This window comes from Dermochelys coriacea, chromosome 1 (genome assembly GCF_009764565.3).
Source record: "Dermochelys coriacea isolate rDerCor1 chromosome 1, rDerCor1.pri.v4, whole genome shotgun sequence".
NCBI classification, from domain to species: Eukaryota; Metazoa; Chordata; order Testudines; family Dermochelyidae; genus Dermochelys; species Dermochelys coriacea.
Genome location: NC_050068.2, coordinates 151,551,601 through 151,567,094, shown reverse-complemented (window position 1 = coordinate 151,567,094; position 15,494 = coordinate 151,551,601). Strand labels below are relative to the sequence as shown.

The following is a 15,494-nucleotide window of genomic DNA, read 5'->3' as shown; positions in this document are numbered from 1 at the left end:
TAATATATATGACATGAACAGTGTGCAGTTCAAGAGCTCAAGCATGAGAACTAGAAGTGAGCCCAATCCACAAAGTTCAGCTCCAAATTTCCCCAAAGTCTGGAAAACTCTGGAAACAGAATTTTCATTCACATCACTGATAGTGAGAGTGAAGAGGGTAGGGCCACTGCGACATGATCAAGGCCTATACAAAAGGGGATATGATAGAGGGCTATAAAATCTTGACTGGTGTGGAGAAAGTGAATAAGTAAGTGTTATTTTACTCTCTCATAACTCAAGAACCAGGGGGTCACCTAATGAAATTAATAGGCAGCAAGTTTAAAATGAACAAAAGGAAGTATTTCTTCACACAACACACAGTTAGCCTGCAGAACTCTTTGCCAAAGGGTGTTGTGAAGGCCAAGACTATAACAGGGTTCAAAAAAGAACTAGATATATATTTTAGTGATGAGATCAAAAAGAAATTGCTGCTGCTTCTTTGAAACAACACTAAAAAAAACCTCAAGAGGTGTGTATTTTACATCCGTAGGCATCTTGATCTCCCAAAGACCATAATTAGCCACTATCACCGGGCAGCTGAGGCAATAGCGGAAATCAACAACAGCCTCATAATTTGAGGCACAGTTTCATCAACCAGTGCCACAAAGGATGGCAGCGTCCCAGAGAGTTAGCAGATGCACCATTCTTTCCCTGTTGCTGGAGAAGTGTGTCCCTACCTGTCTCTTCCTGTACACTCTGGAATTCTCTAATATTTTAGCATCATGAATCTTGCCAGGCTTACATCCATTAAGGGACTTCTGTGATTCACGACAGGCCGTATGACTTATGGTGGTAGAACTCCATGACCTATTGAGAAGGGGCAAAGAATTGAGATGTGAGTTTCATCAATAGTCCCAGCATGTCTTAGGAAACCTCAAGATTATTCTAAGCCTTCCATTATTTTAGAGACATTAGTAACCTTGATTCCACAGGTCAGCAGCACCTGCTTCATTGCTGTGCACTGCTCCAGTAGCGCATCTCCTACTTCTGTGATCTTTCTCACACCAGAGAGCTCTGTGAGGAGTAACAGTCTGCATTCATGGCCACTTTCCTGAGTGTGAGGTGAGGGGAGTGCTTTTGTTCATGGGGTCAGCAGATTTTTTTCAGGGTTGTTTTCCACTGAAAGGCAGCTGCCAGGTCTACACATCAGAAATCAACTGTAGATTTGGGCATCTACAACTGTAGTCACGGTCAGTCCAGACAGCCACAAAGTTAGCCTACTAGTGGTTGGAATGTGGCCTGATCCACAGTCCACCCTTCTCACAGTTCCATCCAGTAACATACATGGACACAAACCTCTACACCTGTCTTTGCTTTATTTTTAATTACCACCTCAAAGTGCTCTGGGTGTTCTGTTTTCTCCTTGTCCTGTCCTGCTTCCAGGATATCCAGCACTAAGCTTCAGCAAGCCGGAGGATGCAGCAACCTGCAATGCCAGAAAGGGTCTCAATGAAATGAAATGAGCAAGGTGTCCCTAAGCCAAGGATATGGGTTTTGTGTAAGAAATCCTTGGCAAAAAGGTGGCATATCTAGAAAATATCCACAGACCTTGTCAGTAGGTGCTGCTATGGCTCCATGACCCAGGTTCAGAGCCAGAAGCTGACTCACTACCCTGTCACTCAAATCACCACCAATATAGGTTAATTGGCACCTAAATAGAGGATCAATTGACAAGTGTAGCCACAGCTGAAGGGTTAATTAGAGGAGAAGCAACCCCAGCTGCTGGGGGCCGATAAATAGAGAGGAAGCAAGCCCTGGGGTGAAGATAATGGAGGAAGGTGCTTTGCCTCGCCGGGTATGTCTATAGTACAGTTAAAAACCCATGGCTAGCCTATGCTAGCTGACTTGGGCTCAGTCTAATGGTCTGTTTAATTGTGGTGGAGACATTTGGGCTCAGACTGGAGCCCGGGCTCTAGGACTCTGCCAGGTGGGAGGGTCCTAGAGCTAGAGCCTGAGCCTGATGTCTCCTCTACAGGTAAACAAACCCCTTAGTCTGAGCCCCATGAGCCAGAGGCCTCTGGTGTAGGCCCACTGAGGGTGTCTAACTGTAGTGTAGACATACCCTCAGAAGAAAGAGGGGGAGCTGCCTGGGACTTGTAAATAGCACTACATTCAATGACCTGCAAGAATAGTATAATAAAGCCTGGTGGGGGTGAAGGTAACCTGGAGTGAGTGTGGTCTGCACCTAAGGTGAGAGACTCAGAGAGGACTTTCCTGTCCCACAATTCGCTCCTAAATAAAAAAGGTCAGCTGAACTGGCGACAAATTGAATGTTGCAGTTATCTCTTCACAGCCATCTTTTCTGCCATTGCAACCACTTAGACAGAGTACTATGTGTGGATGCAAAACATGGTTGCAATGGCAGAAAAGATGACTGTGAAGAGAGAACTGCAACATTCAATTTGTAGTCGGTTCAGCTGACCATTCCCCTAACCAGTTACACAAAGTCACGGTTCTATCAGTAACATGTACAGGGCCTTACATTTCTTAGCCATTTACATCCCTATGAGGTTTGAGCTGTTGCCAGGCGGTGTTCTAAATAAAAGTAGACATTTAACAGATTTCAAAATTATTGTAGGGATCAGAAAGTTAGGGAAACTTTTTCTAACATTTAATTGAAAAATATGTTGTGGCACTGGCTATTTTTTCCAACGGTTCAAGACCAGTTTGGGTCCACACTTTAAATGAAGGACTTATTGGTATATCTGGAGAATGGGTCCTTGCCCTAATTTATCACAGTTTATAACAAGTGTTCTTTTCCACTGCTGGTGAAAGAAAATAGCCACACTAATTTACTGTTGTTAGAAGAGGTGTAGCAATGCCTGTTGTGATGCACTGAGGAAAAAGGAAAAATCACACTCTAGGAAAGAATACAGAAATACTTGCAGATCATGCACTGGAGATAGCCCATTCTTTAACCCATTTATTACTGCCTACAGTTCCTTGTGACAGCAGATTAGTTTATTTGCTCAGTATTATTTTGTTAATCTGTATCCACTAAATTTTAATAAAAAGCAAAAATACTTTAAAAAATGCCAGCGAGACATTATCCCTTGACAACTCCTATTTGTCCAGTGTTTAACACGGCTGGGTACAACTGTTTCTATTATACACCTAATTGCTACCAACTAATGAGGAGTAAGAGTGATGTTCCTACTAGAATATGGTAATTTGATCTTGATACCTATTAACATAGTCAGACATCACAGGGTGGATCAGGCCTGTGTTTTTATAATATATGCCGCCTCCCACTGACAAACTAACCCCAGGCTGGAGATCACTGATGTTAGGAACGCTACCCCAAAGTTACACTTGTTCCAGTGTTCCTTTGCCCCCTTTCTACTTATGTAATATGAAGAGAGGAGCAGGATTGATCTATTGAGATGTCCAGGAAACTTTATAACACGTTTTATTTTCATTTTTCTCTCAGAAATGAATCTCTCTTTAGGCACCACTCTCCTGCTTTCCCTCTCTGCTTCCTCAAAAAAGAATGCCCAAAGAAGAGTAGAAGCAGGCATAGGCACTCACAGAAAAAAAGTGGGTGCTTTAGTACCCACCAGCAGCCAAACCTCCTCCCGGCCCCCCCCCCCCCCGTGCCTTGAGCCCGCTGGCAGCCCCACCAACCAACTCCTCCCACTCCCTCCCAGCACCTCCTGCTGATTGTGGTCAGCAGGAGGCGGTGGGAAGGATGTGGGGAAGAGCAGGAACAGGGTGTGCTTGGGGGAGGGGGCAGAACTGGATGGGAAGAGGCGTGGGGGGGCAGGGGTAGGGGTTTGAGGGAAGGGGTCGGGTGGGGACAGGGCCTGGGGCAGAGCTGGGGAGAACTGAGCACCCCCGGGGCCTGGAGGAAGCAGGCATGGATTAACCAACGTGCACTCAGTGTACTTGCCCAGGGCCCTATGTCAGGGGCCCCCCCAACCTCTGGGGGGGGAAAAAAACCTTGAGTGGTGCTGTGTACCTGTGCACCCAGTCGCAACTCAGGTTTGGGTGGTGCTGGACCTGGCTGGTGCTTGGCCCTCCCACTTCTACCATAACCATTGAACCATCAGGTTTGCTGCACTTGCCCCAGAAAGTCCAACATCTCACACTCCAGCTGAGAGCCTCTGTTCTGGTGACAACACACTGAAGTTTTGCCTAGGGCAGCAATATTCTTGCATTTCAAATGCTATCTAGTTTAAGGAAGGGGGGCGCAATTTCCATAGTGTGTGAGGCTCTGCAATTCTTCATTCTGAGCCTGGGTATGAGTCAGATGAAATCTAAAGTAACAAGATACAGCCCTGCTCTCTTTTCTGTAACAGATTTGTATTTTTAAAAGTCAAATATCTAGGGTCCTATGTATACAATGTGAATGGGATATTATATGTCAAAGCTAGAAATGAAAAGGAAATTTGATATATAATTAATTCTGTCCATCTGTGGCAAGAGCATTTTTCAGTCAGTGAATAGATTTAGATAAGCAGATATTTATAAAAAGCTTTTAAATATCATTAGAATGTATCTTTTCTTTTTTAAGGGAAAAATAAATCTTACACAGGTAGATATTAATCTGAAACAGCAGTAGCACATGTGTGCTCATCTTTCGTACAACTGACAGCCAGGGATCCACTTACTTTCTACTGGTTTCCATTTAGCCACATTTATAAACCTATTAGGAAGGATCAAGTGGGCAAAAGGGGAAGAGAGTGGCATTACCTGTTTCTGAGTCACTGGCACCTGGGAAGAAAGTCATCTTGAATGTCTATAGATCAATGTCCTAACAAATAAAACACAAGATGAGGTACTAGCTGGTGTCTGTTACAAACCACCAAATCACACTAGAACAGTATGACCAGCTCCATAAGCACCTATCCATAATGGGGGATAAGGCTGGGGGAGAGCTGCATTATAATGTGGGATTTCAAGCTTAGTGACAGGCTGGAGGTCTCATACTGCCAGTACTGAAACATCCTCAGAATTTCTAATTATAATAACAGGTTTCAGAGTAGCAGCCGTGTTAGTCTGTATTCGCAAAAAGAAAAGGAGTACTTGTGGCACCTTAGAGACTAACAAATTTATTAGAGCATAAGCTTTCGTGAGCTACAGCTCACTTCATCGGATGCATCCGATGAAGTGAGCTGTAGCTCACGAAAGCTTATGCTCTAATAAATTTGTTAGTCTCTAAGGTGCCACAAGTACTCCTTTTCTAATTATAATAAATGACAATTTCTTAATTCAAAAATTGCTGCATTCAATATAGCAAAATTCTATTTCAGGCCTTATCTTGACACAAAAAGAGGAACTGATTACAGAACTTAAAGTTAGTGGTATCTTAAGAACAAGTAATCATGACTCGATCACATTTGTTATATGCAATCAGAAAATAGTCCGCACCCATTATTTTATTTTATATTACACACACACACACACACACACACACACACACAAACACTTTCATACTTTGTACAACTGGCACTCAAAGCTGAAAACAACTATAAGCTAAGTCATTTGGGAGCAAATAGAAACAGAAAAATGTGAATGATCATTAGGAACTATCTAAGAGCATTTTACTAGATCCCTAAAAAACCACATCCCACAACTGAGGAAGATTCATTGATTCCAAGGCCAGAAAGGACCACTGTGATCATCTACTCTGACCACTTGTATAATACAGACCACAGAACTTCCCCAAAATAATTTCTAAAGAATATTTTAGAAAAAAACATCCAATCTTGATTTAGAAATTGCCAGTGATGGAGAATCCACCCAACCCACTAAATCAACACTGCTGCACCAATCACAGCAGTGCCAACTTAGCCGGCAGCGTAGACATGGCCATAGCTTCCACCTCTCAAGGAGGTGGATCACCACACCAACCGGAGAAGCCTTCCTGTCAGCATAGGTAGCGTCTTCACTAAAGTGTTACAGTGCAGACAAGCCCTTAGCATACAGCTCCCAAGCCTCTTTAACTAAAACCAGATGCAAAGTGTCTCTCTCTAGCGTTTCCAGAGTCACACTGTACTTGCAGGCCCCTGCTTGGCTTTTACTTCTTTTCTTCTCACTATCTTTGTTCTTGTCTCTGACTGTGTGCCTGTGCGTGTGCATGTGTTCTCTCCTACTCCCACACACTACCCTACCAGCCCAAAAGCTCTGGGGTGGATTCTCACACACCTTTTTTCTGAGGTGGGAGTTTGTTTATAGTTGTTAATTGAAAGGTGAGTTAATACCGATCAACTTCAACAGTGTTTTAATCCAACCCATTACAAGGTTTCACCCAGCTTATAAAAGTATTTTTAAAAATCTGGCCCTTAAGCAATTTTGAAAGGTTTACCTGGGGGAGGGGGAGAAAGCAGGGGAAATCAATGACACAGAATATACACACTATTAATGATGTGGACCGAGCAAGGCAGCTTTGGTAAAAGGTTTCATTTTAAAGAGAATTGTATTTAAATAAAGTTATCAAGTAAAAGCTTTTTCTAGAGTAATGTAGGGATGGGGAGGACTGGGCTGCCTGCCAGCACTGTACCCAAAGAAAAAGCGAAACTACCACACCTGTTATTTGTGCTTGCATTTTCTAGCAAGATCTCTTAGAAAGCTACATTTCTGAAGTTTAGAGGATAAAGAGAAATGATAGAACTTGTGGTAACTGGAATTGGACTCAAGAGATCTTATTACAATTTTTGATTTTGTTATATGCTGAGAATTAAGCAAATACAAGCTGAATTGCTTCTTTAAGTAACTAAATGAAAAAATTCTTTCAGTTACTAAATTTCATATGACTTACATTAGCGTCCTGTAGAAAGCAGACGGAATTCTTATGGGAGGTTTAATATCTGTTGAAACTGCTCCTAAAGGAAAACGAGAAATTATTACTGAACAAACAGTGGAATTCTGGGACTTGGGATCAAATTCCCCAAATCCCATGATTCTGCTCCCTCCATCCTGTGGTTCCTCTCTTCCAAGGTGGGCTAGAGCCACTTCTGAATTGCCGTAGGCCAGCATGGACACAATAATGCTCCATGCCAGCAATGATGAACATGCAAAGGCTGTTTGGGCTTTATTTGAGCTCTCGGTGCTGAGGGGCTTTGGATTTGGATTTCAACCACTAAGCAACGGATGCAGCCACAACAGCAGCAGAGGGAGAAGGAAAGACACTGAGCAACTGCTACTACACGGGCTGTTCTTGGAGTAGCTGCACACAGCACAACACCATTTCTGGGCTTGGAAACCAGCATCGCTGGGTTGGAAAGGAGGGTTCTGCAGACCTGGGAGGATATGGAGTGGTGACAGGATTTCTGAATGGCAAAGACAGCTCTTTTTGAGATCTGTGCCGAACTCGCCTTAAAGCTGCAGTGGCACCATACTAACATGCTGTTTACCATCATTAACAAACAGGTCACCATCTATCAATGATTCACCCCCAACTGTTATTGGTCCGTAGACAACCAATTCAGTGTTGGAAGATCAACTGTGGGGACACGGTCATGCAAGGTGTGCTGCTATCAGAAGGTACTGGTACACTGGGTTATAAAGCTTGACAATGCTAATGCTTAGGACTCTATTGATGGCTTTGCACACATGGGGTTCTCAAAATTATATTGGGGCAACTGATGGGACCCACATACCTATCATTTGCCTTCAACATCAGGCATCAGAGCTGAACTGAAAGGTGCTCCCTATGATGCTCTAAGGCCTGGCTGACGACTGTGGCAGGTTCACAAACATACATGCAGGGCAGTCTGGAAAAGTCCACAATACTGGTATCTTTTGGAATTCGTGCCTGTTTATCTTAATGAATGGAGAGTTTGCCTCCAGGAGCACTATGGACATTAAGGGCATGCAGATTTCTCTGGGTTCTGTGGAAGACCCAGTTTATCCTCTGTGACACTGGACAGTGAAGTCATTTATGGTGCACTTTGACAGAAGGAATAAACTGCTTAACTATCGTCTCAGCAGTTGCAGAATGGCAGTGGAGTGTGCATTCGGCCATTTGAAATCAAGACAGCATTATCTTTTCATTAGATTAGAAGCTGCACAATGATATTTACCTAGGATTATAGCTGCATGTTGTATTTTGCACAATATCTGTGAGAGTAAGAGAGAAAGTCTTAATGTGTGCGAGGCTGTGGTGCAGTTGTGCAGAGACATGAGCAGCCCCAAGGCATTGTCAGGGACTGCTTTTGTTCTTACTTTGAATTTGGTGCCTGAAAGAGTGCAGCTGTACATCCAGCTGTAGGGGTTTGGGGGGGGGAAGGGAGAGAATTTTGAGTACTGAAGTTGATTTTATGGATGCTGGAAGTGGCACATTTGGGTACTCTATTTTATACCATCTGTACTTTTATAAAAACTTACGACACTGCTGTTCAGTTGAAAATTTGTGGATTGTGTGTACCATCCATTGCAGGTACTTTGGTACTTAATGTTTTTTATTGCACAGATTATTGCAATAAATAAAAACCAAAAATAAAACTTAAAAAATGTTACAATCTTCGATCATAGGGATTAAAACAACATCAAACACAGCTTTAAAGTGAAAAAATGTCTTTCACATACAGTGGGGTGAAGAGGGCAACACACAACAAGTCAGGGGAGGGGCTTCTGTTCACACAGGTGTACATCTTGTCTTTGCTTCTTCTAGACCCTCTGCCTTCTAGGGTACCATATGGGGTCACAGTTGCCACATGCATTGGATAGTGCAGATGTGCTGGGCTCCCATGTGGTGTTCTTACTACCCAATGCTGAAGCTGGGGAAGTGAATGGCCTCTGAGAGCAAGGCTGCAGGTCTACAGCGGGGAACATAGGCTGGTGTTCCCAGTACCCTAGATCATACAGGGGCTGCAGAACATGGCTGATTTTGGCTGAAGATGCTGGATTGTCTGCTGGCCTAATTTCACTATGCAATCCAACTGAATGTTCTGCCTGATCATTGCCTCCAGGAGTCCCTATCTTTCTCCGCAGTGTCTTTTGTCATGGCAACACTGTCTCGGGCCAGTTCAATCCTGTCGCTGGATAGCTGCCTGTCTTTTTCTCTTTCAGACATCAAAAACACTTTCCAGTTATCAGTAGTTTTCCAGGGTTTTTTGGAAAGTCTGTAAGGAGGGCTTCAGACATCTCATTCTTAGACCTCTGTTTCTTCCCTTTCATATCGGTCAACTGCTCAGCTCTTGATAAAGGGGAGTATAGAAAACAACAAGTAGTTATTGTCCATATTAGTGCTGTTTCCATAGAAGCAATTACAGCATTTTTTTTTGTTTTAGCCTCTATTTCTGAATTCCACTCCTTGAGATTCATCCCAGCCCTGGGAGGCCTCAGAGGTGATAAGTGGTGTGTACACAAGGGCTAGATTAGGATGTTGGGATTTCTGTTCCCGGTTTGGGATTTGCAGTTTATCCTGTGCCTTGGAGGAACTAATATGATGTGGAAGTGAACTGAAAGGGGATGCAGAGTGGATCGCTTTAAAGCAGTCCTGACTCTCGATGTTATACTGAAACAGGGGATTAGAAGGCAGAGAAGGCACTTATTCAAAAAGGCAAAGAGAAGACCAATGAGATATGCTGCTGCGATGTAATTCACCAAGATGGTCCCCGCAGAAGTGCTGCAGGAGCGGAAGGGTGTCACAAACTATGCCAAGGGCAACGATCATGTTACTGTTCCACTGAATGTCTATACCAAAAATCTAGCAATTTCTCAGTCTTAGATTCTGCTTTATCTCCCCTGCTGACATGAAGAAAGCGCAGAGAAAAACACATAGGGATCTGGACTGATTGTCTGAAACTTTAACAGTTCCCAGTCTTTTTTCTATGAAATGTGTAAGCCTGTGAAAAGTCATTATGCCACCTTTGTCTACTTGTCTGCTGTAATGGTTAAATGGTATTTGATGTACTTTGGCTAATTGCCTTAAGATCCGTACAGCTATGCTATCCCCAACCTAATCTTCTTTCCTATATGAATTCCTATCTGCAATGCTGTTACAGGGCATATATACCTCAAATGGGAGCATTAGCCTTACTACCTGTATGGGCATACAATACTTCATGAATATACCTAATGCAATACCTATGCCTACATATACCTCATGTAAACTGGTCCACCATATCATTGAACAGGTGTTCTAACAGGATGCAATTTTCCAGTATAGATAAGACCCTACACATACAGGACACCCTTTAAAGGATCATTTACAGCTATGGAGATACCAATAACCTAGAATGAGTCAACTAAGAACTCTCTTATTTAATAAGTATTTACTTATCCAGGGTGTAATTAGCAAGCCACTAGTTTTCTTGTAATCTTATTAAAATAGCTCTTGACAACACATATACAAGATGGGCCAGATCCTGCACTCCTTATGCAGGCACAATTCTCATTAGACTTCTGGCTGAGTAAGAAGTACAGGATCTGCCCAAACATGGTGAAGAAAGCCAGGACAGACTAATGCCAGAATTTTACTGCTTTTGTCTCTGGCAGTACAATAAACACTTTTTATTTAAAGTGATATAAAAATTATCCCTTAATACTTTAGCAGCATTAGCATTGACATTACATTGAATCCTCTCAAGCAGCATAGACTCTTCACAGATTACTACCGCTCCCATGTGTAAAATCATCATCCTTCCCCAACAAGTATTTACTTGATGTCACCAGAATGATTTAATAGAATCATAGATTCAAGCTGCTCTGTTTATTCTCTGCATTTATACACTCCTTTTCTGCATTTGAATGAAGAAAGTCTCCAGTGCATGAAAAGAATAGTTCAGGGATCTGCCTCTGCATCATCTCTTTCAGCACAGTTCCTTTTACAGTTGACAGAACTATACTGAACTTCCCATCTTCACTTGCCAGCGTATAGTTCCCTCTAGTGTAATAAAGCAATAAGTAGCATGATTAAGCAATACACCATGGAACAGGTCAGAATATTTCTTTTCAATTTACAAGTGTTTTTGTGACATCAGTAACAGATTTAGTCATTTTCCATGACAAGAGGAAGAATTTTGACTGTTGAAATTAGTTTAAAGATGAATCTCTCTGAGACAAATAAAATACACAATGGAAAACCAATAGCAATGGCTCAGTAGTCAGGAAGAGATAAGCACAGATGAACTAGATGCTATTTTAATTTTATATTTTCCTACATCCTGAAAAGACTCAAAAGTGAAATAACTTTTCCAACCTTGGGGTAAATCCCCATTCCACACTGCTGATTTCTTCTTCACAATGTGTCTCACTAATGTATATTCTACACCTATATCTTACAGAAAACTTCTATTAGTTTAAATTCAGCAAGATGGAATGTTACCATTAGCTGCCATAGTAACCATTTATCAAAAAAAAAAAAAATCTAACATTTTGATTTGCTGGAGATAGCTTCAAAGCATGGAGTCTTGAGAAAGCCTTGCATGGGACATTAAGAAGGTGCTGCGATACAATAGAAAAATGAAATATGTTATGCTGAAAAACTATATAACCTTCATGTGTTTTTTTCATTATTCGGTTTCCATTTGTGCTTGCTCATAATGATATCTGTTTTAAACAAGGGATTTCTCCCTCCTGATCAATCTTCTCCTACTCTGTTCTGCAGCACTTGCCAAACCTGAAAGCTAGTTCCAGGGTGAGTGACTGACGTCAAAAATAAAATAATAATTTGGTATGCGATTTTTATATTTTCAAAATGCTATGCAAAATTAATCCACAAAATACTCCTGTGAGGTAGGCAGGCATATATCAACCCTATTAAGGAATCACACAGTCAAAACTAGGATTAGAACTCAGCAGTTCCTGACTCCCAGTCTTGAGTTTAGACCTAAATGTCTTTTTCAAATTAGAGTGAGTTAGGGGAAGAGAAGAATGATGTTACAGTGGCTAAGTCTTTCTATGTTGTGAACAAAATAAATCACAAAAGTTACAACACTGAAAAGTCTCAGTACTTCACTACTCCAACTTGCAGTATTTTGTGCTGGTTGCCCAACCGGTCTCTCAAACAACAACAGATAGTGGTGACTTCCTATTTATTAGGTATTCATTGTTTTATTATGTGCAAGTATAAAAGTAAATGTCAGTGTTAACCCTTTTAATTAAACACAGCCATTAGAGAACATTACGTTGCCATTCACTTTTAATACCAGTCTGTAAAATGGTGACTTTGCATCAGATGCATGACAAGGTCATGCAGAGAAATTCATCTAGAAGCAGAAGAAAAAAAAAGTTATTACTTCCATGAGGAAGTGTCTCATTTACAGAATTACAGGGCTCCCTAGCAGATATAAAAATAATTGGGCTTTGTTATTTTAAAGCGAGATTGTAAATGCCTCACTGAAACAGCTTGGAAGATGTCATCATGCCTCAGTGGGTCACAGCTGAGAATACTAAATTCAAGGCAGACCGCTGAGGAATAGAGCAGACTCACCCCAAACTGGTGGTTATTCTATCATTAGATTATACCAAGCCAGTAACAAAAGTGAACTTCTGTCTCACCACACGGGTTAATAAAGAAGCCAAAAATGCAGTCTCCTTAGGCATTCCAGCCCTCAGCTCACCACACAGACACTGAACTGTATGATGAGTGGTTACTGAAAACCAATTTAATCAAATATAGGGACCTTCTAATCCCAAGGGACCAGCCACTTAGCGCCAGGTCAATATATAACTCAGATCTTATCCAATAATTATGTTGATGCCAATCCTTACTAACTAAAAACTAAAGGTTTAATAATAAAAGAAAATAGAGTTATAAATGATTAATAGGTCATATACACACAAGTGATTTTTCAGTGTTCATAGATCAGGATCATAGCAATGATGGAATAAACTGCGAGCTTGCAAAACTCTCTCCCTGGAATTACCCAAACAGGTTGGGGGTAATCAGTCCTTGCTTAGAGCTTCCTTGTTAGAAATCCAGTCTAGAGAAAATGAAGACAAAAATGGAGATATGTCAGGGTCCTTTTATATCCTCTGCCATGTGCATGGAATTTTGCTGTCCCAACTCAACTCACAGCCCAGGTGCATGGAAAATTACTAGTCCAAGATGGAGTCCAGGGTCATGCTTTGGTGACTCACAGGAGATTCATAGATACTAAGGTCAGAAGGGACCATTCTGATCATCTAGTCCGACCTCCTGCACAACGCAGGCCACAGAGTCTCACCCACCCACTCCTACAAAAAAACCTCACCTATGTCTGAGCTATTGAAGTCCTTAAATCATGGTTCAAAGACTTCAAGGAGCAGAGAAGCCTCCCTCCAGTCACCCATGCCCTATGCTACAGAGGAAGGCGAAAAGCCTCCAGGGCCTCTCCAAACTGCCCTGGAGGAAAATTCCTTCCCGACCCCAAATATGGCGATCAGCTAAACCCTGAGCATATGGGCAAGATTCACCAGCCAGATACCCAGGAAAGAATTTTCTGTAGTAACTCAGATCCCATCCATCTAATATCCCATCTCAGGGGATTAGTCCTATTTACCCTGAATATTTAAAGATCAATTACTTACCAAAATCCCATTATCCCATCATACCATCTCCTCCATAAACTTATCGAGTAGAATCTTAAAGCCAGATAGATCTTTTGCCCCCGCTGCTTCCCTTGGAAGGCTATTCCAAAACTTCACTCCTCTGATGGTTAGAAACCTTCATCTAATTTCAAGTCTAAACTTCCTGGTGGCCAGTTTATACCCATTCTTGTTCTTGTGTCCACATTGGTGCTGAGCTGAAATAATTCCTCTCCCTCTCCTGTATTTATCCCTCTGATATATTTATAGAGAGCAATCATATCTCCCCTCAACCTTCTTTTAGTTAGGCTAAACAAGCCAAGCTCCTTAAGTCTCCTTTCATAAGACAAGTTTTCCATTCCTCGGATCATCCTAGTAGCCCTTCTCTGTACCTGGCCATTGGCCCCTTGGAAACTGATACATGGGCAAGAAGAGCTATCTGTGCAGGATGAGTTTCTTCTAAGGCGCACTGTGAGAGTGAAGTGTCCTTGATGGACCATCACTACATAGCTGTCTGGTACCAATGTAAATCCTGTCTGGTAGGTGTTACCCACGACTATAACACATGTATAAGATACAAGTCCATGGCCAATATTCATAACTTCAGATATAAAGATGATACCTGGATTGACATTTACATGACATACTTTGTAAAAGATTTGGTGCAATTGTAGAACCGTGGTAATATCAGTGATGTAAATGGTCATATTCAATCATACAACAGCACAGAAGAGTCTTTCAGAATTACTGAAATGTGCCAGTTACGGAGTAAAAAGGAAATGCCACCCAATTCCAGGAAAAAAGAAAATCTCAGGGACAATTTCTCATTTACATTCTGCCTACCTACAGACAGCTGCAGTTTCTAAATGGTATTCTTCACTTCATTTATTATATTGTTGTGGAGAACTGCTATGCCCAGCTGAACAACTGATCAGTTTTTCTACCTTCAAAGTACAGTCACCACTGGGAAAAATTATTCCTCTGGTTATCAGCTGAAGTCTGTAAAATGCTCTGAGACCCTTCACAATTAAAGGTGCTCTATAACTGGAATAGAAATACAAACAGGCACTTTCTTTAGCACAGGAAACTATCTTTGGGTTTTGTGCAGTATTGTGCGCACTGTCAACATTTGATAATAATAAAAGCAAATTCTCTTTTCCAGTTTCAGGGGAGAATCCTGCCCATACCACAGGGTCACTGCACAGAACCACAGGATGCTATGAAAGGTGAACTACAAAGGGAGAAGGGATCTATAGACTGTTATGCTGCTTTACGACATATAAAGAAGACCCGAAAGGATTTTTTTCCCCACTTTCTTAAAGACTAAAAATTCTAGTTTTGTTCACCTGGAAACCCTGTTGATGACTACTGAGGGGACAATGAAGTTACAAGGGGGAAAACCCTGAAAACCGAGCAACTGAGGGCGAAAGATTTTTCCTGCAGCTGTTTAGGCTGTTTTGACTCCCATTTAACGCCACGGTTTAACAGGGAAAGACCATCTGTAAAGATCCCACCACCCTAGCCCCTAATGAAGAGGCACGAAAGCTCATAGGTAGAATTCATCCCGCATTTTTCGCCCCCAAGATCTCGAAGTGATTTAACAAAAGGTGCCTGGAGCATCAGCTCCAGTTTTCAGCGGGGAAGATTTAAGCAGGGAGAATTTAATAATTTGCCCCAAGTCACGCCGCTCTGACAACTGCGGAGCCAGGAAAAGAAGAAGCCAGGCCTCCCGAGTGCCAGCCTGGTGGCGGGGCCAGGAGGTCACCGCCTGTCCACAGGGCGGCCCCGGAAACCTCAGAGGCTTCTCCAGCCAACCCAGGGGAGCCAGACTTGATATTTCTTGGGGTACCAACAGAGGGGGAAATAACCCCCCGCCGATTTCGCAAGCCCGGCCCAGCCGTTATTATGCACTGGGAGGGGGGAGAGCAGCCCACACAAGCCCCTTTCGACCGGCGCCGCCCCGCCCCAGGCAGCCGTGGCCGACGGGCCTGTCGCCCCAG

The 15,494-nt window shown here is 42.4% G+C and overlaps 1 long non-coding RNA gene across 1 annotated transcript; it reads right to left on the bottom strand.

Moving 5' to 3' along the window:
* Positions 1–8,292: 8,292 nt before the first annotated feature.
* LOC122458183 lies at positions 8,293–15,488 on the bottom strand. The gene is made up of 4 exons (XR_006278088.1): positions 14,133–15,488; positions 12,770–12,911; positions 12,114–12,194; positions 8,293–9,178 (listed from the first exon to the last, which is right to left on the bottom strand). It is a non-coding gene; the product is annotated as an uncharacterized LOC122458183 (long non-coding RNA).
* Positions 15,489–15,494: the final 6 nt, after the last annotated feature.